This window comes from Apium graveolens, chromosome 7 (assembly GCF_009905375.1).
Source record: "Apium graveolens cultivar Ventura chromosome 7, ASM990537v1, whole genome shotgun sequence".
NCBI lineage: Eukaryota > Viridiplantae > Streptophyta > Magnoliopsida > Apiales > Apiaceae > Apium > Apium graveolens.
This window is the reverse complement of record NC_133653.1, coordinates 111,840,253-111,865,293: the sequence shown is the minus strand read 5'-3', so window position 1 is coordinate 111,865,293 and position 25,041 is coordinate 111,840,253.

Genomic DNA, 25,041 nt, shown 5'->3' with positions numbered 1-25,041 from the left:
ATTCCCTTATCATCTTTCTTGGTATTAATCTCTTCTCCAGTCATTGACTCTCTGCCTTCATTCATCACTTTTCTTGGCACAATATGATCTTTTTCGATAATTCGGGTTGTATTGCAATCTCAAACAGCGTTTCGGTACCGGCTCCAATTACCTTCACTTCTATTTCCATTTTCTCAAAATCTCTTATCAACTCTCCCAAAGACATTTTCATCTTGAGTCTCTCCTTTATACTAAGGGCATTAGCCACCATTTTGGATTTCCCTGGATGATAAAGAATCTCATAATCGTAATCCTTGATTAGCTCTAACCACCTCCTCTGGCGCATGTTGAGCTCTTTCTGCGTGAAAATGCACTAGAGCACTTATGTCTTGTGTAAATCTCGCACTTCTCTCCATACAAGTAGTGCCTCCAATCTTTAGGGCAAAACTATTGCCACGAGCCCAAGATCATGGGTGGGGATATCGAATTTTATATTCCCTTAATTATCTTGACGCGTACGCGATTACCTTGTTGTGCTGTATAAGAAGCACCCTAATTCCTTATGCGAAGCGTCACTACAAATCACAAAATCTTCTTTTCCATCCGGCAACGCCAACATAGGAGCCGTCACCAACCTTTGTTTCAGTTCTTGAAAGCTGTTCTCGCATTTCTCTGTCCATTCGAACTTCTCAGTCTTTTGAGTAAGTCGCATTAAAGGGGCTACTATCTTTACGAACTTGAACGAACCTACGGTAGTTATCGGCCAATCCTACCTCTGGTAGTCATCCTTACCAAGGTCATCCATTCCTCATCGGTCCTTTCTTCATACTTGTCAGGATCCTCCACAGAATCCTCTTCAGCAACAATCCCTTCTGGGATAACATCCTCAACCGCTAGATCTTTAATATGAACATCATTTGGTCCCTCATTAGGGTGCTCCATTGGATCCACAATCTGATCCCCGATATGTAGTAAAACATCATCATATTATTTCTCTTGAACATCAGGGTTCGGAGTCCCACTACCATATACGATAACGAACTACGCTTCTATCACGATATTTATAAGGGTTCCCATAAGGGTTTTAACTGTCAGTACTACGTTAGGTAGTCCGACTATGAACTTGGCAAGAGTCCTTATTATCTTAGTGAACTTATTATTTTAACGTCACATCATCTCTGAGGTTTATAACGCTTAGCTCTGATACCATTTCTGTAACACCCCCAAATCCGGGGTCGGGGATCCGGGTTGTCACGAGTTCCATTTCCCTTAATAACACCCAATCTTAATAAACAATCAACTACTCCGTACTGTGACCCCACAATAAACACACACACACCACAAGTTATAGTCTCAGAGATGAATATCCAAAAATAACACGAGTCATTTTATTCCACAATTATATGCCATTACACCTTATGTAACACCCCCAAATCCGGGGTCGGGGATCCGGGTTGTCACGAGTTCCATTTCCCTTAATAACACCCAATCTTAATAAATAATCAACTATTCTATACTGTGACCCCACCATAAACACACACACCACAAGTTATAGTCTAAGAGATGAATATCCAAAAATAATCACAAGTCGTTTTATTCCACAATTATATGCCAATACACCTTAAAAGGGTTTCTGAATAAATTTACATTTCTTTGCCATTATTACAATTCATAAATATACATAAATCTGGTTCATCAATAGTTAAAAACTTAGCCTATTGGTAGCTCCTACCTCAGCTACGGTGGCATCAACGCTTCCAGAAAACTGCGGAACATTTTCTAACCGCTTGCGAATTGGAAGCTTGGTCCTGTTCATCTTGTCTAGCTGATGTTGTGTGATGAAAGAAGAAAGCAAGGGTGAGCAACAAGCCCACCAAAATAATATGTATGATGATTTACAATATATGAGCATTCTCATAGTACTCATGGAAGTCTTGGTCAAGAAGAAATGAACCAAGTTTGATATCTTACCGCGATCAAGTCGCAAAATATTCAGTATATATGGACATATATACTTTTCACAATCTTTGAAATCCTCTGACATGTATAATATACACAGAGTTCCCATTTATAACTGTATAAAATGTCGTTGCAAGGTGATCTCATATATCTAACCTTGTCTCAACGTTTTTCCGAAAATCTTTGACATGCACAAGATAATCATTTACTAGATATAAGTTTAAAAGATGAAGTTACAAGATACTCCCATATACTTATATCTGAATACTACTTGAACTACCACCGTTCAAGTTATAATCAGTTTCAAAAGTTCATCACCCAGATGAGACTACACGATAACACTTGAATAGATTCAATCCTCGAAATATCATTATAAATAATGAAGTTACGACATACTTCATTAAGTCCCGATATATATATACACCTATATATATATACATTTCATACACTCCTTGAAAACCTCTGTTATGAAAATTATAAACAGAGTTGCAATATCCGATGAATTTTGGAAAGGAGAAAACCTTGGCATAAACCTGATATCTTGCTGATCAGGCAAAGATACCAATAAGTAACCTTTTCTACTAGTAGATGGATGAATCCCCCACCGGTCATCACCCTGGCCACATAAGGACCTTGTGCTGGACCGCCACCTGGCCTCTTACGCATTAATGGACTGCCACCCAGCCACTTACACTTTGATAGACCGTACCCCGGCCTGTCGCTTATGCCGACTCAATTAGATGGACTTACTTCCCGAACGTTGGGCAAGTAATCAAATTGTTTTCTCAAAACAGCAACCACGTTGCGAATGTAAAATATACCACAGAGCCGGATCCCTCAAGTTTTGAGCGAATATTTAAATCCCCTTCGAAAGGAAGATCTTAAATATAAAAAAATGAGTTTTGGGATCCGCTCTAACTTTTAAAATCATTTCGAAGACTCGAAACATTTTTAAGAATATTTGGAGTACTGCTGATTTATTAAAGTAAATCAGTCCCAATATATTAGAAATATCTGAATATTATTATTTAAATAATATTCTCATAAAGATAATCCTTATAAAAATAATCGAAGTAGAAGTTTTAAAACTCATACTTGAAATGAATATTAAATAACCAAAGATATACTTATACGAAAGTACTATCTTTATTTGAATAATCAAAAGTAAGTTTGATTATCGAAACATTATTCTTTAACAAAATAAAGAATATTATTTAATAAAAATAAGCGGAGTCATAAGCCCTCGAATGAATATTCAAAATAATATTCATTAATAAAATAAAGGGAGTCATAAGCCCTCGAATGAATATTCAAAATAATATTCATTAAATAAATAAAATAAAGTTATCGAATAAACCTTATTCGATTAATAGTTTTGAAAACTATATCAATATATATATAAAAATATATATATATATATATATATTATACTCGGGAACATCGACTCCCGGTTTTAGAAAATGTTCACCTTTGGGTCCCCTATACTAAGGGTATACGCAACTAATAAGCATTTCAACCAACAGATATATATCAAGATTACGAAACAGACATGCATATATACCATATCACATGCTCCAATATATCGCAAGAATTTGCTAATACCAATCATGCATCTATCACAAGATAATGCATATACACATATACATCACAACAACAGTATAACGGTTAGAAAACTTGCCTGAGTGCTCCCGGATAGACTTAAGATTAGAGTGGGCCCGATAACCTATGAACAACAACATAAGTCGGAATTAAACCCCGGTCGCTTAAGAAATTAGACTTTAACCATTTAGAGTCCTAACGTTCGCTTTCGCGCTTAACGATTTACTTAAGTCGCTCGAGTACCCTCGGCTCCACCATTTTTAATAAATTAACCATTAAGGGTTTTAAAGCGATTCTTTCGCGGGTACCTTACCAACTGCCTAATCCACTTAACATAATTGTTTCATACCCCAATTAGTCATTTAAAGTCCTTAACCAAGGTTTCAAAGTAAGGCGAGGGGTAATAGTTCGGTCGCGAAATGCCGTTACTTAAAACGGTCGTTTCTCCTAAACCGTACATCGGATTCAAACGAACCACATATCAAAACGAAGCTCGTAACATGAACTATCTAATCATGGCAATGGTCAAAACCTAACAGTGAGTTCAAGGGTTCTGATGTTAAGAACAAAAACAGTCTACGATAAATCGGGCATTACGACGGCTATGTTTACGCGATTACCCAAATTTATACCACTCCAAATCAACCCACAATCAACCCACAATCAACATCCCAACCAAACTCCATCCATACTTCACCATAACAGCCCCAATAACTCAATATTATCAACTTATACTACTTCCCAATCATGAACTAAAAGCTTACTTAAGTTCTTTAACTAATTATCAAGATTTACAACTCCAAAAACACCACAAAACCAACTAATCTCTACATACACAACAATCAAGCCTCTCATGAACTATAATACTCATATTATGCTCTTAACATTCAATAACAAAGCTAGGTTAAGAGATTATACCTTCCTTGTGAGTGGAAGTAACTAATTAGCTTGGAATCACCCTTGAAAGTCCTTATCCAAGCTTAACCTAAACAAAAATTCAAGAACAAAAATTTAAGTTCTTGAAAAACACTATTCACCCTCTTCTTCCATGATTTTTACGAAGAGATTGTGAATGAATTTGAAGCTCAAACTTATAGGATAGCTATATCTATGCATAAGGAGTATTAGATAATTACCTCACTAATTAACAAGGCTTGGATCTTAGATTTTGAATTTTCCTTCTTGAAATAATGCAAAAGGCCGAGAGCTTTGCTTGCAAAAAGGGGAAGTCAACTTGTGTTTTGGTGAAATGAATTGTTGGTTGGTTGTTTTTGGCTTTTGTTTTGATTTATTAGTTTTAACCATGGTAACTTTTGTGTGGTTCTTAATCAACCAACAACACACTTTGCTTTGGTCATGCTTATGTCACCTTGTTATGTCATCCTCCCCCACTTGTCCTCCTCTTATTGGTTTGATGACATCATCCTCAGTAACCTCTTTGATTAGCTTCTAATTACTTGGCTAATGACCGCTGATCTGTTATACGGTTCAGTTAACTTTCGTTTTCGTTTATCGTTTGAGGGATCATACCCAAGATCTTATTACTTGGGTTCCCTTAACCTTTCTCAATACATTATATTCCTTTTATGATCCTCTCTTATAATCCTTGAATTTAAATCCTTTTTATCCTGTTACCTTATACTCAATTCTTTCGGTATCTGGTGGATTTTCGGGAAAAAAATCAAAGTGTTCGAATTTGGATTCTGACGATCTTTACATACACTTATATACCATATAGAGTACTAATAAGATCTCAGAAGATCAATAAAAGAACCCCTACATAGTGTGGTATGAAAAGTTTTCTTATTCAGCATAATCAGCAAAAAGCACTATTCATAGGGGTTTCAAAAATTCCAAAAAAATTGGGGTTATTACAGTCTCCCCTCCTTAAAAGGATTTCGTCCCGAAATCAGATAGAAAATGAATAGGGATACTTTCTTAGCATTGCACTTTCTAACTCTCAAGTAAATTTTCCCACATTGTGGTTCTTCCATCAAACTCTGAATAGTTTGATAACCCTTCTCCTAAGCACTTGTTCCTTTTCACTCTATAACCCTTCCTGGTTGCTCCATATAGGTTATGTCGGGTTGCATGTCTATGCGCTCATATGCCCCTATTTATCTGGCATCCGAATTACACTTCCTTAACATTGATACATGGAACACGTTATGAACTTGCTACAGGTTCGGGGGTAGGGCTAGCTCGTATGCTAACTTCCCAATATGTTTTAGTATATCCAAGGGTCCGACAAATTGCGGACTTAGCTTTCCTTTCTTTCCGAACCTCATCAATCCTTTCCAAAGGTTTCCTAGGGGATACCTTTAAAAACACTAGGTCCCCTACTTCCTATTCTTTGTCCTTTCGTGTCAAATCAACATACTTCTTATGTCCATCTTGGGCTACTACCAGTCGTCCTCTGATTAGATCTATGATATCCTTGGTCATTTGGACTACTGCGGGTCCGAGCATCTTGCGCTCTACAACTTCATCCTAACATAAGGGAGATCGACATTGTCTTCCCTCAAGGATCTCACAAGGCGATATCTTAATACTGACATATGATCTATTGTCGTAAGAAAACTCAATCCGTGTTAAGTGATCATTCCAAATTCTTTCAAGTCTATTGCACAGACTCTCATTATAGCTTTTAGCATTAGAGCTTTTGCTTCTTAATACCCATTCTTTTCCAGTTCGTAATCGCTACTACCTTCCGTTCCTAATATTATACTGGTTATACTTTTGCTTGTTAGCGTTCTATAACCTTTTAATAACCACGTCAACCTTAGTATCACGAATGTGTTTCCATTCTGAATACCACCATAACTTTACTACTCCTTTTTCAGCTGTTTCCATTTTCCAAAATTTGATCAATCATATAGAAGTAAAGGAATTTGTTGAGAGATCACTATGATCATGAACACTTGTTACATTGCATAGTTAGTACAGAAGGTGGCCAGCCTTTAGTACTTGACAAGTAATTAAACAACATGTGGTATCCTACTAGGCTTCTATCACACAGATAGATAGCCATTTGACAATACCTCCCCTTTTGGAAGGGTTGTTCTTCTCAGCTTATACAAAATGAAAAGGAGATAAAAGAATGAATTGAAGAGAATTGTATATATATAAATTATGCTGCCACAAAATATCTAGCTTGGAATTTACCTCTGAACTATAGAGGTTTGTCATAGGAGAACAAAACATATGTGTATATATATCAAGTATTATCGTATCGCATTTCTCATGCTTAAATATTTTTGCTATTTCGTCCATCATTCTATGGACCCATGCTCTTCCTCGAGCTTATACTCAATCACCTTTGAAACTCCCTCGACATCGAAAATCGAATCTGGAATCTCATTTTATACATCATCGTTACTAGAATTCTATACTTGCACTGCAACCTTCCTCGTATAGTAATACGACTCTCTATTGATAAGAAGGAATAAATATTCAATAGGTAGATAATCTACTTAATTAGTCTATCAATGATAACTTATACACCACCACGACCCGATTAGTGGTACTCAATCTCAACATCCATTCCAATACCACTCTCATGGTTGTATTCGACTCATTACTCGCAGAATTAATGCTGCATTACTATGGTCCACCACTGACCTACTGTCGTAATTCACTTTCCATGAAATCTTAATATCTAACCATACGGAGTCCATACATGTCGTATAGAATTCTCCTAAGGAGGTAACATAATTACCATTCATGATTCATGAAGAACACTCTAGATCCTGATGTACATACATGACATGAAGCAGATAAAATTGCAGAAGAGTTTCAATCAAAGCAACGATAGCAGGTTAATCCCATTCTTAATCATATACCTTCAATAGAAGACTTAACCCGAAGGTTCGTCTAGTCCTTTTTGAAACATGGTCCTGGCTTATCTCAAGATAGTACCTTCTGAGATAGATAGCCCGCTCATGGCGATTACACAAATTAATCCTTTCCCAACTACTATTACGGTTGGGTATTGCACAGTCATCAGAAGGAATATCAATCTTCCAAACCATAATACAACATTCACAGCTTTAACCATCATCACTGTATTCCTTTGGCACAAGCGCCTATAATTATCCTCTTACCTTTAAAGTGTCGGCCACCTCTTTGGCCTTTCCTGATAGTAAAATTTCCTTACAGTCAATGTCATTTTAACCACCTCCAAATAAATTTTCTACCTCATTTCAATCACTGCTTATGTGAAGATGTTTTCCTTAAAATCTGATGAGTAACAAAAAATATCACCATTTTTCCATAAGTTATTGCCTTAGTCTTTAGAGGTTAATCACTGTCACGACTGACTCTCAATCATACTTAGAACATCTTTAATCTTAGGCCCTAATTGCCCTGAACAATTTCAACCTTTACTGGTTCGATCCATACTTTCTCGGGGTTTAACACGTGCCCCACTTGGCATCATTATAATTACGTCATATTTCCTTTATCAACATTTTTATTCTTGAGAATTTTGAATATTACCTTTCTCCTTGTAAAACCTCTAAGGTTATCCTTGAATCGTTCCTCCTATATTCCCTAGATACAGGGCATATCAAAATACCATATACTAATACTAGAATCATTGTCTATATACTTTTGAAAAATTTCTCCACTGATTCTTTAAAGGTTGTTGTTACCTTAATCCTTTCCAATTCATACTGTCAAAACTCATACTATCCCTATTAAGGGTGAAATGCCAACCTTTATGCATTCCCCTAGGATTCATTTTAAGTTACCGATGTTCTATCCTTAATTCCACCTTTAAAAAAAATACTTGCATCCTTTCATGGATAAATTAAGTCATATACCCTTGATAGATTATCTTATTCATCATTCCCACCTCGATAGTCTATACCTAATTTCACAATAACATCTGTATTCAAAATGAGGTCAATCAATATGGCCTCCAAAAGATAACAACGGTTATCCGCTTTTCTTGCCTATTTTCGTAACGATAACAAGGATGTCCTGGAAGATATTGGTCGTGTTCAACGTGAACTTCTTCTTAATAATTCTGTATTTACTTTTGTTGTTTATTTCAACAGTCATCTTAATGTTGGGATATCTTTCATACCTGGCGTCTCCCTTTCTGGGTATCAAGCCACCAGTTTTACACTTCACATTCTTGAAGGTCACTTCCTGCATCCAATTTTCCTAATTTCTTACTTCCTTGTCTCTTCAGTCTATCCGCGTCTCATTATTTATCATTCGAACTATCTCAAGGTTTCCCCGAATCCTTCCAACTTGAAGGGGTACAACATATATATCTCTTATTCCTTCAACCATCAACTTTAACTCATGGTAAATCATCCTCATCCTGACGATCATATACTTTTCTATTTCTATTACTACGAGTCTTTAGGGTTTCCTCATACCCAACTCCCTTTATCATTCCTCAAACTCTATTGCCTTTATATTCCTTTCCACTTCAGTTTCTTTTTATTTTCATTTCTCTTATCATTATTTCATGAACCCACTAATCATTGACTTCAAACATCACATCGTTCTGGGATTCTTATCATTAGAACGAATCTTGACAACTTTTACAACTTAGCTTCATATTTCATCATACTCGTGCGCCTTTGTTCTGGCTCTAAAGCTTTTACACTCTCTCCATAACCTTGGGAATTACTTTCCCCAAAACAATTGACTGAACTTTAATCAATTTATTATAATCTCTTGCTCCGTTCCTTCCTTGACCTTTCACCAGCGGGTGGCCTCTCTCTTAGGAAGGTAAGTGATAAAAACAGTCTTTTGTACTCCGTCAATCATTTAGAATCTCAAATGATTCCTCTATTTCCTTTAGCCAGGCTTTTGCCTCGACTGGGTCAACCTGCTCCTTGGAACTCTGAGAGCTTAGCGACTTTAAGGTCCTGAAAGAATTTCTCACCGCATTGTTTCCTCAGGGTGGTGGTTGGGGATAATAGTCTAAGTTCTGTCCAGACAGGTCCATATATTTTCGTATAGGAGTACCGTCTCGGGTCTCCTTTCCTTACTCGACTTCTTTTTCCTTAGTCTGAACATTCCCTCCTCCTCCCCATAATCGGGGTCATCCTACCTATTTTAAATCCTGATTTGGTGCATGTTGAGCTCTTTCTACGGGAAAATGTACTAGAGCACTTATGGCTTAGGTAAATCTCGCACTTCTCTCCATACAAGTAGTGCTTCCAATCTTTAGGGCAAAACTATTGCCACGAGCCCAAGCTCATGGGTGAGGATATCGAATTTTTATATTCCCTTAATTGTCTTGACGCGTACGCGATTACCTTGTTGTGCTGTATAAGAAGCACCCTAATTCCTTATACGAAGCGTCACTACACATCCCAAAATCTCCTTTTCCATCCGGCAACGCCAACATAGGGGCCGTCACCAACCTTTGCTTCAGTTCTTAAAAGCTTTTCTCGCATTTCTCTGTCCATTTAAACTTTTCAGTCTTACGAGTAAGCCGCGTTAAAGGGCTACTATCTTTACAAACTTGAACGAACCTCCGGTAGTGACCGGCCAATCCTACCTCTGGTAGTTTCCCTAACCATGGTCATCAATTCCTCAGTGGTCCTTTATTCATTCTTGTCAGGATCCTCCACGGGATCCTCCTCAGCCACAATCCCTTCTAGGACAACATCCTCAACTGCTACATCCTCAATATGAACATCATCCGGTCATGCGTTAGGACGCTCTATCGGATCCACAACCCGATCTCCAATTAGTAATAAAACATCATCGTGTTGTTGCTCCTCAACCTCAGGGTTCGGAGTCCCGCTACCATATATGATAACGAACTATGCTTCTATCACGATATTTATAAGGGTTCCCATAAGGGTTTTAACTGTTAGTACTACGTTAGGTAGCCCGACTATGAACTTGGCAAGAGTTCTTATTGTCTTAGTGAACTTATTATCTTAACGTCACATCATCTCTGAGGTTTATAACGCTTGGCTCAGATACCATTTCTGTAACACCCCCAAATCCGGCGTCGGGGATTCGGGTTATCACGAGTTCCATTTCCCTTAATAACACCCAATCTTAATAAATAATCAACTATTCTGTACTGTGACCCCACCATAAACACACACACCACAAGTTATAGTCTCAGAGATGAATATCCAAAAATAATCACAAGTCGTTTTATTCCACAATTATATGCCAATACACCTAAAAGGGTTTCTGAATAAATTTACATTTCTTTGCCATTATTACAATTCATAAATATACATAAATCTGGTTCATCAATAGTTGAAAACCTAGCCTATTAGTAGCTCCTACCTCAGCTACGGCGGCATCAACCCTTCCAGAAAACTGCGGAACATTTTCTAACCGCTTGCGAATTGGAAGCTTGGTCATGTTCATCTTGTCTAGCTGATGTTGTGTGATGAAAGAAGAAAGCAAGGGTGAGCAACAAGCCCACCAAAATAATATGTATGATGATTTACAATATATGAGCATTCTCATAGTACTTATGAAAGTCTTGGTCAAGAAGAAATGAACCAAGTTTAATATCTTACCGCGACCAAGTCGCAAAATATTCAGTATATATGTACATATATACTTTTCATAATCTTTGAAATCCTCTGACATGTATAATATACACAGAGTTCCCGTTTATAACTGTATAAATATCGTTGCAAGGTGATCTCATATATCTAACCTTGTCTCAACGTTTTTCCGAAAATCTTTGACATGCATAAGATAATCATGTACTAGATATAAGTTTAAAAGATGAAGTTACAAGATACTCCCATATACTTATATCCGAATACTACTTAAACTACCACCGTTCAAGTTATAATCAGTTTCAAAAGTTCATCACCCAGATGAGACTACAAGATAAGACTTGAATAGATTCAATCCTCGAAATATCATTATAATAATGAAGTTACGAGATACTTCATTAAGTCCTGATATATATACACCTATATATATATACATTTCATACACGCCTTGAAAACCTCTATTATGAAAATTATAAACAGAGTTGCAATATCCGATGAATTTTGGAAAGGAGAAAACCTTGGCATAAACCTGATATGTTGCTGATCAGGCAAAGATACCAATAAGTAACCTTTTCTACTAGTATATGGATGAATCCCCCACCGGTCATCACCCTGGCCACATAAGGACCTTGTGCTGGACCGCCACCCGGCCTCTTACGCGTTGATGGACTGCCACCCAGCCACTTACACTTTGATAGACCGTACCCCGGCCTGTCGCTTATGCCGACTCAATTAGATGGACTTACTTCCCGAACGTTGGGCAAGTAATCAAATTGTTTTCTCAAAACAGCAACCATGTTGCGAATGTAAAATACACCACAGAGCCGGATCCCTCAAGTTTTGAGCGAATATTTAAATCCCCTTCGAAAGGAATGTTACGACCGGTATCTTCGTGTAATATTATTTGTGGATTTGGTATAATATTAAAGCCGAATGAAAATATATTCAATGATTGTACGTTTGTGTGAGTGAAAATTTCTGCATTATAAATTTGCTTTATGTAGTATATGATTTTTCAAAGCAAGAGTTTATTTAATTTCATTATTTTTCATTTATAAGGAATATTCTAAGCCTTGGAAAATTTATCTTTTAAAAGGTATTTTGTTCACAAATTTTGAAAATGATTTTATAAAGTCTCTAAAAATTCAAGTTATTTTATGGTATAAAATTTATAATTTTTGAACTTGTATTTTATTTTATAAAAATAAATCATTATAAATTTTAGTTGTCATATTTAGCAAATTACAAGAAAGCCCTTGCATGCAAACCACCCTCTCATTCTTTTCAAGGACAAAGAGGACAATTCCAACCCCACTAACTCTTATTTCTCTAGCCAATTTCCTTCTTTACCCTTGCATGCAAAATGCACCAAGTATAAGTGGAGGGATCGGCTTGTCAATTCTCCTTTCCACTCAAATTTTGTCAAATCAAATACCATAAAAACAAGCAAATGTCATGATCATTCTCATACTCCACCCACACCTCACTCTCTCCTCCCTCCCTTCTCCCTCCTCTCGGCTCTCCCTTCTCACTCTCGGCTAAAAGCCGAAAACCCCCTCCCCATTTTTTTTCTTCAATCCTCAACCAAGCTTCCACTCTTTACACAAGTATATGTTACTTCCCATACCATGATCACTCATATTTCAAAGAGTTTTGAGTAGAAAGTTTAAGTTTAAAGGTTGCATGTAAAAGTTTTAGTGAAACTCAAAATACAACCTTGATTCTTGTGAGTTTAGGGTTGTTTTTGAGAGGACTACAAGGAATGGATAAGTGCCAAGTCTTGAGAAGAAAACTCTTGATGATTAAATGGCCATTCCCATCCATTTCATTCGGCCATGACCATATGGGAGCCGAATGAATGGTCATTGAGATCATTCTTGTTGTTTTGCTCAAATTTTGCATGTTCATGTGATAATGACTTAAATTTTGTGGTGAAAATTTGATAAAACTCCTTGCATACTAAGTGATCATCTAGGTATAGCTTATTCTAGGCCTGCATGTCAATTTTATGGTAGAATATATGTAGAAAATGTGTTGTTTTGGTTTGTAAAACCTGAGGACATGCATGCATGTGGATTTCTATTAGAATGTTGTAAGATTTTGATCATTTGGAAAGATTTTGTTAGTGAGCCTTAATTTCAGTAGGAATAATGTGTTAATATTCATTTATGCTTCTTGTTGCATGGTAATAATTCGTGGTTATCTTTTATAAAATGCATATCTTGTGGTTTCAAAAACTTAATGATTGGTGAGTTGAGAAATGTGATCTCTTTTGTTTTGCCATAATTGTACCTTAGGTAAGGATGATCTCACCCAAGGTTATTTTGAGAATAAGGGAGTTAATTCAGTAGAATACCATGTATAAGTCTTGGTTTAAGTATTGAGTTGTTGTTAGTTGAGTTTGTCAAGTCAAAACCTTGGGGAAATGAGAGTTATAGTTTCTGCAGAAAATCAGTTTAGTACCCTGAGGTTTAGGGTGAGTTTTGATCATGTCATTGATGTGAACTTTGATGCCCAAGCTACCAGAAGTTAGTATTGGGAGTATATAAAAGGTTTTAGGAGTTGGTTGGAGGTTTGCATGTCTTTTGGTTAGGTGCACAAGTAGAATAAAAAAATCTGTCCAGCAGGGGACAGTTTTGTTGCAACGTAGAAATAGGAAGATTTGACCATGTCATGGGTAGGCCCTCATTAGACCCAATTGGGCCTTAGTTAGAGGGAGTGTCAGAGAAGTTTTTCCAATCATAGTTCATAGGATATGAGTTAGAACCATGTGTCACAAGTTAATTCAAGTCGGGGCATTTTCTGCCCAGAAAAACAGGGGAACCTTGGACTTTTAGCTTAGGCCCAAAAAGGCCCAAGCCAGGCCCTTGAGCCACATCAAGTTTGTGAGATGCCCTTAGGTCAGTAGAGTCTTGTGTAAAAGTTTTGAAGGAAAACTTGTAGTTTAAGAGTGTCTAATGCACTCAAAAAACCATAATTGTCATCCTGAAATTTGCACCAGTGAGCGCTTTCACTTATCACATAGTTTTAGAACACTTAGAGGTGAGTATTAGGTCGACCACCATAGTTGTAAGATGGTATAAGGTCAGTAGAGCAAAAGGCACAAGTGAGGGTCAATAGGTTTTGGATAATTTAGGAAAGGCACATCGAGTTAGCAAGCCAAAATTAGAAGACCTTGTCTAGTTTAGCGACCAAGTGACTTAAGTGGTGAGTCGAGATCATCCAAGCCTAGTGTTGCATTATGGTATATATGGTATTATTTGGTGTTAATATAAGATATGTGAATATGTGGCTATGTGTGTACTTTTGTAATTTAAAAGTGAATATAAAATTAAGTGCGTATAGGCCTAAGTGCCATCCGTGTTTAATTTCAAGTTGTAAATAGGTTAAGATGGTAAGAATATATTATAATGAGGATTATTATTATTATGTAGGATCTCGAGACGAGGGAAAACTTGCCATAAAGGTCGAGTGAAGCTCCAGTTGCTCCTACCAGTCAGACCAGACCAGCCTTTCTCAAGGCAAGTGATTCAACTTGACCTTCGTATTTACTGCTAATAGTTCATACATTGCTACAACTATCCTGTGTCATTTGATATATTAAATCAAGCGTATCTTATGTTTATCTTTAAATTATATAGAGATACCATGAACCCTCGAGTACGTATTGCAAGTAGTTCAAAAGTCTTTTCATGATAGTTGAATGCCATGATAAAATAAAGAGTTGTTATAATACTCGATTGATCCTCTTGATTAACATGCTAATGATTCCTAAGTATTAATATCTCACCCTGAAACTTGAACCCCTATAGAACCTTACCTTGAACTCTGATAGTCAGATACTTACCAACATGATTCCTCATTGATTGATACCCTCTTTCTTATCCTAAAGCTTGACAATTCTGATATATCCTGAGTTAAAGATCATTTCTACATACCCTAACACCCTTAGTATTCATGAAGCCTACCTTCTTGATGATCCAGCACTTGAACCTTGATGAGAAACCATTGCTTAAAGCCCAATAGCCTCACTGAATTCCCTTGTCTAAATCTTTGATATATGAAAACCATTCAGTTACTTTAATAGAGTATAGTTTTGTGAATCATGGACCTGAGATTTAGTACCATATTTCCCGTGTTTCGAGTTGATCTATATTCCCTTAATAAAAAATGTTTACTGTTAAAAGAGATTTTGTTATAATTCGGCATCAGTTTTTGAAATAAATAAAATGTGGGTTTTCAGTCCCAAAGGGGGATAAATGTTTTCCTTGAATAGTGGATCTGGACTGAGACGCGAGTCCTTTCCACACTCATATTAGGCTTAAAAGTTGCCTAGGGATTCCCGTTAATGTATTAGAACCCAGCGAGGTTCGGGATTACTTCGCGGCTGATCACCGGCTGTAATCCGTAGCGTCATAAAATGATTTTGATTAAGACATGATTTTAAAATTGTTTTGATACAAACAAAATGATGCCATCTCACAGAGTTTTATCTCTCATTACCATTGGTTATGTCTTTCCATTGTCATTCTTTAATGTATATCTCGATTTATGTTTTGTGTCGTACTGTTAGCACTTGTTGAGCATTTGGCTCACTCCTTGCTTTACCCTGATATTACAGCTAGCAGCTATGGTTAGATTCAAGCAGACTGCCCGTAAGACCTGTGATGCTGATGCTTATGTTCGAGCTCAGGTAGAATAAGTGATAGTAGTTTGTGTGAGGACTCGGTATTCAAAATCAGATGTAATAGTTGGTAGTGTTGGGCTGTTCCAAACCCTAAACTGTAAGATCTTGGATTTGGCTGTGTTATCTCTTTTAAAATTTTGTAATAGCTATATTTAATTTGTTGTTTAAGTTGGGGGCGTGACAGGTTTTGGTATCAGAGCTACGGTTTAGAGTCCCTGGACAGCCCAAATAGGTTATAGGATATGTGTGTAGGTTATAGATAATATGCGAGAGAGTAGGTTAAGTAAATTATTATTAATACTCCTCTTATTGGTTGTCAGCAAAGGGCGCATTCCTCGTCATCCTCTGGGTCAAACGACACTATTGCTTTCTCCGTGTATGCTGAGTTGAGGCGCGAGTTCGACATGCTTCAGGGCAAGTACGACCGACTGATAGACCGACTGAAGAACGTGTATCTGGACAGCCGAAACTACGAAGGGAAGCCCAAGGAGCAGATGACTGCGAGACTTGAGACCTTGGTTCAGTACGTCAATACTAAGCTTGAGGAGATGCCAGCGCACCGGGACCGTACCAGCCAGTATGTCATTCAGATGGTGGCGGATGAGCTCCAGAGCATTGTGAAGACGCTTCGAGAGGAATAGACTACCAAGCCCCGTTCAGATAGAGTGAAGCCTTAGTTCTTTCCATTTACCTTTCATGTTGTTGTACTATCAGACTCTATGGAATCCCCAGTTGTTTCCGTTGTTTCCTTTAAATAAGCCTGTTATTCCTAGAATCAGACTTTGTCCCAATCCTATGTATTGTGACCTTTAAAATTTCAATAATTATGTGTTATTGTTCCATTTGCTCTCAACTGTTATTTTACGTTTTTACCATCATATCTGCTTAATTTGGAAACTTAACCCCATATGTAAATGAGAATGCCATGCGATACCCTCGAATCATTTTATCATTCATATCTGTTTTGACACAACTCTTATTTCAGGATCATGCCTCCCAAAAAGAAGAACCCAACAACCACATCCACCACAGACCCAAACATTCTTCGATTACTGGAAACTTTGCAACAGCAAACCAATGTTATAGCTCAACAACAACTAACTCTTCAATAACGAATTGAAAACCAAGATAACCGTGAGCCACACCAACCACCTGAACCACCAGTACCACCTAGACAAATTGTCACTTTCAAGGCTTTTCATAATGTGAATCCACCTGCATTTCGTGATACCACTGATCCAGTGATAGCTAACACATGGATCAAGGAGATGGAAAGGGCTTTTGAGTTGGTACAGTTAGGAGACGATCAGAAGGCGCCGTATGCTACTTACTTCTTGAAGGGAGAAGTCATCTATTGGTGGGAATCAGTAAAAGCTATGGAAGTCACTCAGCAGGTTTCTTGGGAGATATTTAAGAAGTTATTTCTGGACAAGTATTACCCTAAGTACATGCAGAATCAGATGGAGCTAAAATTTCTTGAGTTGAAGCAAGGGAACATGACGGTATTGGAGTATGAGAAGAAGTTCACTGAATTGTCAAGATTTGTGACAAAGTATACCAGCACTGAGGAAGAAAAAGCAAAGAAATTTCAGCAAGGATTGGAGCCTTGGATCAAAGATAGGGTGGCTATGTTTGAGCTTGAAACTTATGTGGGAGTAGTACAGAAAGCTGCTCTGATTGAGAATAATGGGATGCAGTCAAGGAAAGAGAGGGATAACAAGAAAAGGAAGGTTTCATTTTATGGAGAAAAGTCTGAAGCAGGAAGTTCACAAGATCGGAATGTAAAGAGGATTGGTTTCCAGAAGGGCGGAAATTTTCAAAAGAAAGGAAATTTGGGTAAAAGGCAAGAATCGAAAGGGAACAATCAGGCAAGCCAAGGGCAAGTTGGAGAAAACAGGTTCCAGAGGCCAGAATGCAAGCACTACGGAAGAAGGCACCCCGAAGTGTGTAATAAGCTGAGCATGACATGCTACAGGTGCAATCAAAAGGGACATTTGGCGAATGAGTGCAAGATGCCGAAGCCAGGAGTTACGTGCTACAAGTGTGGGAAGACTGGACACATAGCTAGGGAGTGCAAGGCAACCGGGCCAGTCAAAGCTCTGATGAATGTGGCAAGTACCAGTGCAAGCGTGCCAGCCGAGGTATTGGCATTACCTCCACCACCCGCACCAACCCCGCAAGCAACAACAAGGACATTTGATTTAAAGATGAAGGATGTTGTACAGAATTCGGAGGTGATAGCAGGTACACTTTTACTCAATAATGTCAAAGCTAAAGTATTGATTGATTCGGGAGCAACAAGATCTTTCATATCAGAATCTTTTGTTGATAAGTTTCAATGTGAGAAAATGATTATGAGTGAGGTAGTAATTGTGGTAATTGCGAACCAAGAGAAGATTCCTGTGAATCAATTTTGTCCAAAGTGTGAGATTGATATTTCGGGGTATAAGTTTTCAGCCGACTTGATACTCTTCAAGTTGGGAGAGTTTGATATAATTTTAGGAATGGATTGGTTAGGAGAGAATAGCGCTCAGATTAATTGTAAGACCAAGAGAGTGTATTTAAAGATGAAGAATGGAGAGAAGGTAGTATTTAAGGGGCAGAGGCAAGAGCAACTATTTCTTACAATTGTTCAGGCTAAGAAGCTACTTAGAAAAGGTTGTGAGTCGTTCCTAGCTTATGTAGTGGATTCGGAAAAAGGAAGCCCCAGCATGGAAGATATCCCTGTAGTTAACGAGTTTCCAGATGTGTTTCCCGACGAACTACCAGGCTTACCACCAGATCGACAAATCGAGTTCGAGATCAATCTTGCTCCAGAAACGGAACCAGTTTCAAAGGCCCCATATAGGATGGCACCAGCAGAAATGAAAGAGTTGGCGAGCCAGCTACAAGAATTGTTGGATAAGGGAGTGATACGACCAAGTACATTGCCATGGGGAGCACCTGTTCTGTTTGTAAAGAAGAAAGATAGGAGTATGCGTCTATGCATAGATTACCGGGAGTTGAATAAGGTGACGATCAAGAACCGCTACCCGCTACCAAGGATAGATGACCTTTTTGATCAGTTGAAGGGAGCAAAATGCTTTTCGAAGATTGATTTGAGATCGGGATACCATCAATTAAAGATCAAAGAAGAAGATGTTTCCAAGACCGTATTCAGGACCAGATATGGGCATTATGAATTCCTAGTAATGCCGTTTGGATTGACCAACGCTCCGGCCGCATTTATGGATCTGATGAATCGAGTATTTAAGAAGTATTTGGACAAATTTGTCGTGGTATTTATTGATGACATCCTTATTTATTCTAAGTCGGAAGAAGAATATAAGCAGCACCTCTGGATAGCATTGGAGATACTCCGACAAGAGAAGTTGTATGCCAAGTTTACCAAATGTGAGTTTTGGTTAAAGGAAGTTCAATTTTTGGGGCATGTCATTGGAAATGAGGGAGTTAAAGTGGATCCGGCAAAGATTGAGGCAGTTGTGAGTTGGGAGAGGCCAAAGACTCCTACGGAAGTACGAAGTTTTCTAGGATTGGTCGGATACTATAGAAGATTCGTCAAGGATTTCTCGAAGATTGCCACGCCATTGACCAAGTTAACCAGAAAGAATCAAAAGTTTGAATGGAGTGCAGAATGTGAAGATAGCTTTCAAGAGTTGAAGCAGAAGTTGGTAACAGCTCCGGTATTGGTACTTCCAGATGATCAAGGGAACTTTGTAATATTCAGCGACGCTTCACATAAGGGTTTGGGTTGTGTGTTGATGCAACACAGTAAAGTGATCGCATACGCGTCAAGACAGTTGAAACCACATGAGTTAAAGTACCCGACGCATGACTTGGAACTAGCCGCCATAGTGTTCGCACTTAAGATTTGGAGACATTACCTCTACAGAGAGAAGTGTGAAATCTACACGGATCACAAGAGTTTAAAGTACATTTGTACTCAGAAAGAGCTCAATATGAGGCAGAGGAGATGGCTGGAATTGATCAAAGACTATGACTGTTCGATAAATTACCATCCTGGAAAGGCGAATGTAGTGGCCGATGCTCTGAGTAGGAAGGAGAGACTGAATATGATGATAACATCAAAAGAGTTATCTAAAGAAATCGAGAGATTGGAATTGGAACTTTGTGCTTATGGAAAAGTCGAGGAAGTTTGTCGTGCAATGACCTTTCAGCCAACACTAGTGGAAAGGATAAAGAAGTGTTAAGAAGAAGTAATGGAGAAAGAGAAGAATCAGTTATCTGGAGAGGATATTAATACTCAAAGGGATGAGCAAGGGATACTAAGGTTTTCATCCAGAATATGGATTCCTCATGTACTTGAATTAAAGAATGAGATCCTCCATGAAGCCCATAATTCGAAATTTTCAATCCACCCGGGAAGCACCAAGATGTATCGAGACTTAAAGAAAAACTTTTGGTGGCGAAATATGAAGCGAGACGTGGCAGAATGGGTTGCGAAGTGTTATACTTGTCAGAAAGTAAAGGCAGAACATCAACGACCAAGCGGATTAATTCAGCCCCTGAAGATTCCAGAATGGAAATGGGAAAATATCGCTATGGACTTTATAGTAGAAATACCGCGAACGAAATCCGGACATGACGCAATATGGGTTATAATTGATCGTCTTACGAAGTCGGCGCATTTCCTTCCAATAAATGAGAAGTCGTCACTGGACAAGTTGGTTCATCTGTATGTGCGTGAAATTGTACTAAGGCATGGAGTACCCGTATCAATAGTTTCAGACAGAGATCCCCGATTTAACTCGAGATTCTGGAAGCAGTTTCAGGAATGTCTTGGCACGAAGTTGAATATGAGCACGACATACCACCCGCAGACTGATGGCCAGAGTGAAAGGACAATTCAAACAATTGAAGACATGTTGCGCAGTTGTGCAATCGATTTTGCAGGAAGTTGGGACGACCACTTGCCGTTGATTGAATTCTCTTATAACAACAGCTATCATTCCAGTATCGGCATGCCACCATACGAAGCTTTGTACGGGCGAAAATGTAGATCACCAACAAGTTGGGATGAAGTAGGAGAAGGAAGAATTCTCGGCTCGGAATTGGTACAACAGTTGCATGACTCGGTCAAGTTAATTCAGAAAAGGTTGCTTGCTGCTCAAGATAGACAGAGGAAGTATGCGGATCCAGTGCGTAAGGATGTTCAATTCCAAATTGGCGAAGCTGTGTTGCTGAAGGTGTCACCTAGAAAAGGGTTGATGAGATTTGGCAAGAAAGGGAAGTTAGCACCTAGATACATAGGTCCTTTTGAGATTTTGAGTCAAGTAGGAAAGGTGGCCTACGAGTTGGCCTTACCACCTCAGTATCAGCATGTGCATAATGTATTCCATGTGTCATTGCTTAAGAAGTACAATCCTGACGCTAGCCATGTGATAGAATATGAACCTGTAGAAATTCAGGCAGACCTGTCATTTGTGGAGCAACCGGTTAAAATACTCGACTGGCAAGTAAAGAGTCTTAGGAATAAGTCAGTAAAGATAGTGAAAGTGCTTTGGAGGAACCCTAAGGTCGAAGAATCAACTTGGGAGTTAGAGTCTGATATGCGTTCCCGATATCCTCATCTGTTCTCTTAGATTCTGGGGACAGAATCCCTTAAGGGGGAGAGGATATTACGACCGGTATCTTCGTGTAATATTATTTGTGGATTTGGTATAATATTAAAGCCGAATGAAAATATATTCAATGATTGTACGTTTGTGTGAGTGAAAATTTCTGCATTATAAATTTGCTTTATGTAGTATATGATTTTTCAAAGCAAGAGTTTATTTAATTTATTTATTTTTGATTTATAAGGAATATTCTAAGCCTTGGAAAAATTTTCTTTTAAAAGGTATTTTGTTCACAAATTTTGAAAATGATTTTATAAAGTCTCTAAAAATCCAAGTTATTTTATGGTATAAATTTTATAATTTTTGAACTTGTATTTTATTTTATAAAAATAAATCATTATAAATTTTAGTTGTCATATTTAGCAAATTACAAGAAAGCCCTTGCATGCAAACCACCCTCTCATTCTTTTCAAGGACAAAGAGGACAATTCCAACCCCACTAACTCTTATTTCTCTAGCCAATTTCCTTCTTTATCCTTGCATGCAAAATGCACCAAGTATAAGTGGAGGGATAGGCTTGTCAATTCTCCTTTCCACTCAAATTTTGTCAAATCAAATACCATAAAAATAAGCAAATATCATGATCATTCTCATACTCCACCCACACCTCACTCTCTCCTCCCTCCCTTCTCCCTCCTCTCGGCTCTCCCCTCTCACTATCGGCTAAAAGCCGAAAACCCCCTCCCCATTTTTTTTCTTCAATCCTCAACCAAGCTTCCACTCCTTACACAAGTAAATGTTACTTACCATACCATGATCACTCATATTTCAAAGAGTTTTGAGTAGAAAGTTTAATTTTAAAGGTTGCATGTAAAAGTTTTAGTGAAACTCAAAATACAACCTTGATTCTTATGAGTTTAGGGTTGTTTTTGAGAGGACTACAAGGAATGGATAAGTGCCAAGTCTTGAGAAGGAAACTCTTGATGATTAAATGGCCATTCCCATCCATTTCATTCGGCCATGACCATATGGGAGCCGAATGAATGGTCCTTGAGATCATTCTTGTTGTTTTGCTCAAATTTTGCATGTTTATGTGATAATGACTTGAATTTTGTGGTGAAAATTTGATAAAACTCCTTGCATGCTAAGTGATCATCTAGGTATAGCTTATGCTAGGCTTGCATGTCAATTTTATGGTAGAATATATGTAGAAAATGTGTTGTTTTGGTTTGCAAAACCCGAGGACATGCATGCATGTGGGTTTCTATTAGAATGTTGTAAGATTTTGATCATTTGGAAAGATTTTGTTAGTGAGCCTTAATTTCAGTAGGAATAATGTGTTAATATTGATTTATGCTTCTTGTTGCATGGTAATAATTCGTGGTTATCTTTTATAAAATGCATATCTTGTGGTTTCAAAAACTTAATGATTGGTGAGTTGAGAAATGTGATCTCTTTTGTTTTGCCATAATTGTACCTTAGCTAAGGATGATCTCACCCAAGGTTATTTTGAGAATAAGGGAGTTAATTCAGTAGAATACCATGTATAAGTCTTGGTTTAAGTATTGAGTTGTTGTTAGTTGAGTTTGTCAAGTCAAAACCTTGGGGAAATGAGAGTTATAGTTTCTGCAGAAAATCAGTTTAGTACCCTGAGGTTTAGGGTGAGTTTTGACCATGTCATTGATGTGCACTTTGAGGCCCAAGCTACCAGAAGTTAGTATTGGGAGTATATAAAAGGTTTTAGGAGTTGGTTGGAGGTTTGCATGTCTTTTGGTTAGGTGCACAAGTAGAATAATAAAATCTGTCCAGCAGGGGACAGTTTTGTTACAACTTAGAAATAGGAAGATTTGACCATGTCATGGGTAGGCCCTCATTAGGCCCTATTGGGCCTTAGTTAGAGGGAGTGTCAGAGAATTTGTTCCAACCATATTTCATAGGATATGAGTTAGAACCATGTGTCACAAGTTAATTCAACTCAGAGCATTTTCTGCCCAGAAAAATAGGGGAACCTTGGACTTTTAGCTTAGGCCCAAGAAGGCCCAAGCCAGGCCCTTGAGCCACATCAAGTTTGTGAGATGCCCTTAGGTCAGGAGAGTCTTGTGTAAAAGTTTTGAAGGAAAATTTGTAGTTTAAGAGTGTGTAATGCACTCAAGAAACCATAGTTGTCATCCTGAAATTTGCACCAGTGAGCGCTTTCACTTATCACATAGTTTTAGAACACTTAGAGGTGAGTATTACGTCGACCACCATAGTTGTAAGATGGTATAAGGTCAGTAGAGATAAAGGCATAAGTGAGGGTCAATAGGTTTTAGATAATTTAGGAAAGGCACATCGAGTTAGCAAGCCAAAATTAGAAGACCTTGTCTAGTTTAGCGACCAAGTGACTTAAGTGGTGAGTCGAGATCATCCAAGCCTAGTGTTGCATTATGGTATATATGGTGTTATTTGGTGTTAATATATGATATGTGAATATGTGGCTATGTGTGTACTTTTGTAATTTAAAAGTGAATATAAAATTAAGTGCGTATAGGCCTAAGTGCCATCCGTGTTTAATTTCAAGTTGTAAATAGGTTAAGATGGTAAGAATATATTATAATGAGGATTATTATTATTATGTAGGATCTCGAGACGAGGGAAAACTTGCCATAAAGGTCGAGTGAAGCTCCAGTTGCTCCTACCAGTCAGACCAGATCAGCCTTTCTCAAGGCAAGTGATTCAACTTGACCTTCATATTTACTGCTAATAGTTCATATATTGCTACAACTATCCTGTGTCATTTGATATATTAAATCAAGCGTATATTATGTTTATCTTTGAATTATATAGAGATGCCATGAACCCTCGAGTACGTATTGCAAGTAGTTCAAAAGTCTTTTCATGATAGTTGAATGCCATGATAAAATAAAGAGTTGTTATAATACTTGATTGATCCTCTTGATTAACATGCTAATGATTCCTAAGTATTAATATCTCACCCTGAAACTTGAACCCCTATAGAACCTTACCTTGAACTCTGATAGTCAGATACTTACCAACGTGATTCCTCATTGATTGATACCCTCTTTCTTATCCTAAAGTTTGACAATTCTGATATATCCTGAGTTAAAGATCATTTCTGCATACCCTAAAACCCTTAGTATTCATGAAGCCTACCTTCTTGATGATCCAGCACTTGAACCTTGATGAGAAACCATTGCTTAAAGCCCAATTTGGCATTACCCTTTTATAATATCCAATAGCCTCACTAAATTCCCTTGTCTAAATCTTTGAGATATGAAAACCATTCTGTTACTTTAATCGAGTATAGTTTTGTGAATCATGGCCCTGAGATTTAGTACCATATTTCCCGTGTTTCGAGTTGATCTATATTCCCTTAATAAAAAATGTTTACTGTTAAAAGAGATTTTGTTATAATTCGGCATCAGTTTTTGAAATAAATAAAATGTGGGTTTTCAGTCCCAAAGGGGGATAAATGTTTTCCTTGAATAGTGGATCTGGACTGAGACGCAAGTCCTTTCCACACTTATATTAGGCTTAAAAGTTGCCTAGGGATTCCCGTTAATGTATTAGAACCCAGCGAGGTTCGGGATTACTTCGCGGCTGATCACCGGCTGTAATCCGTAGCGTCATAAAATGATTTTGATTAAGACATGATTTTAAAATTGTTTTGATATAAACAAAATGATGCCATCTCACACAGTTTTATCTCTCGTTACCATTGGTTATATCTTTC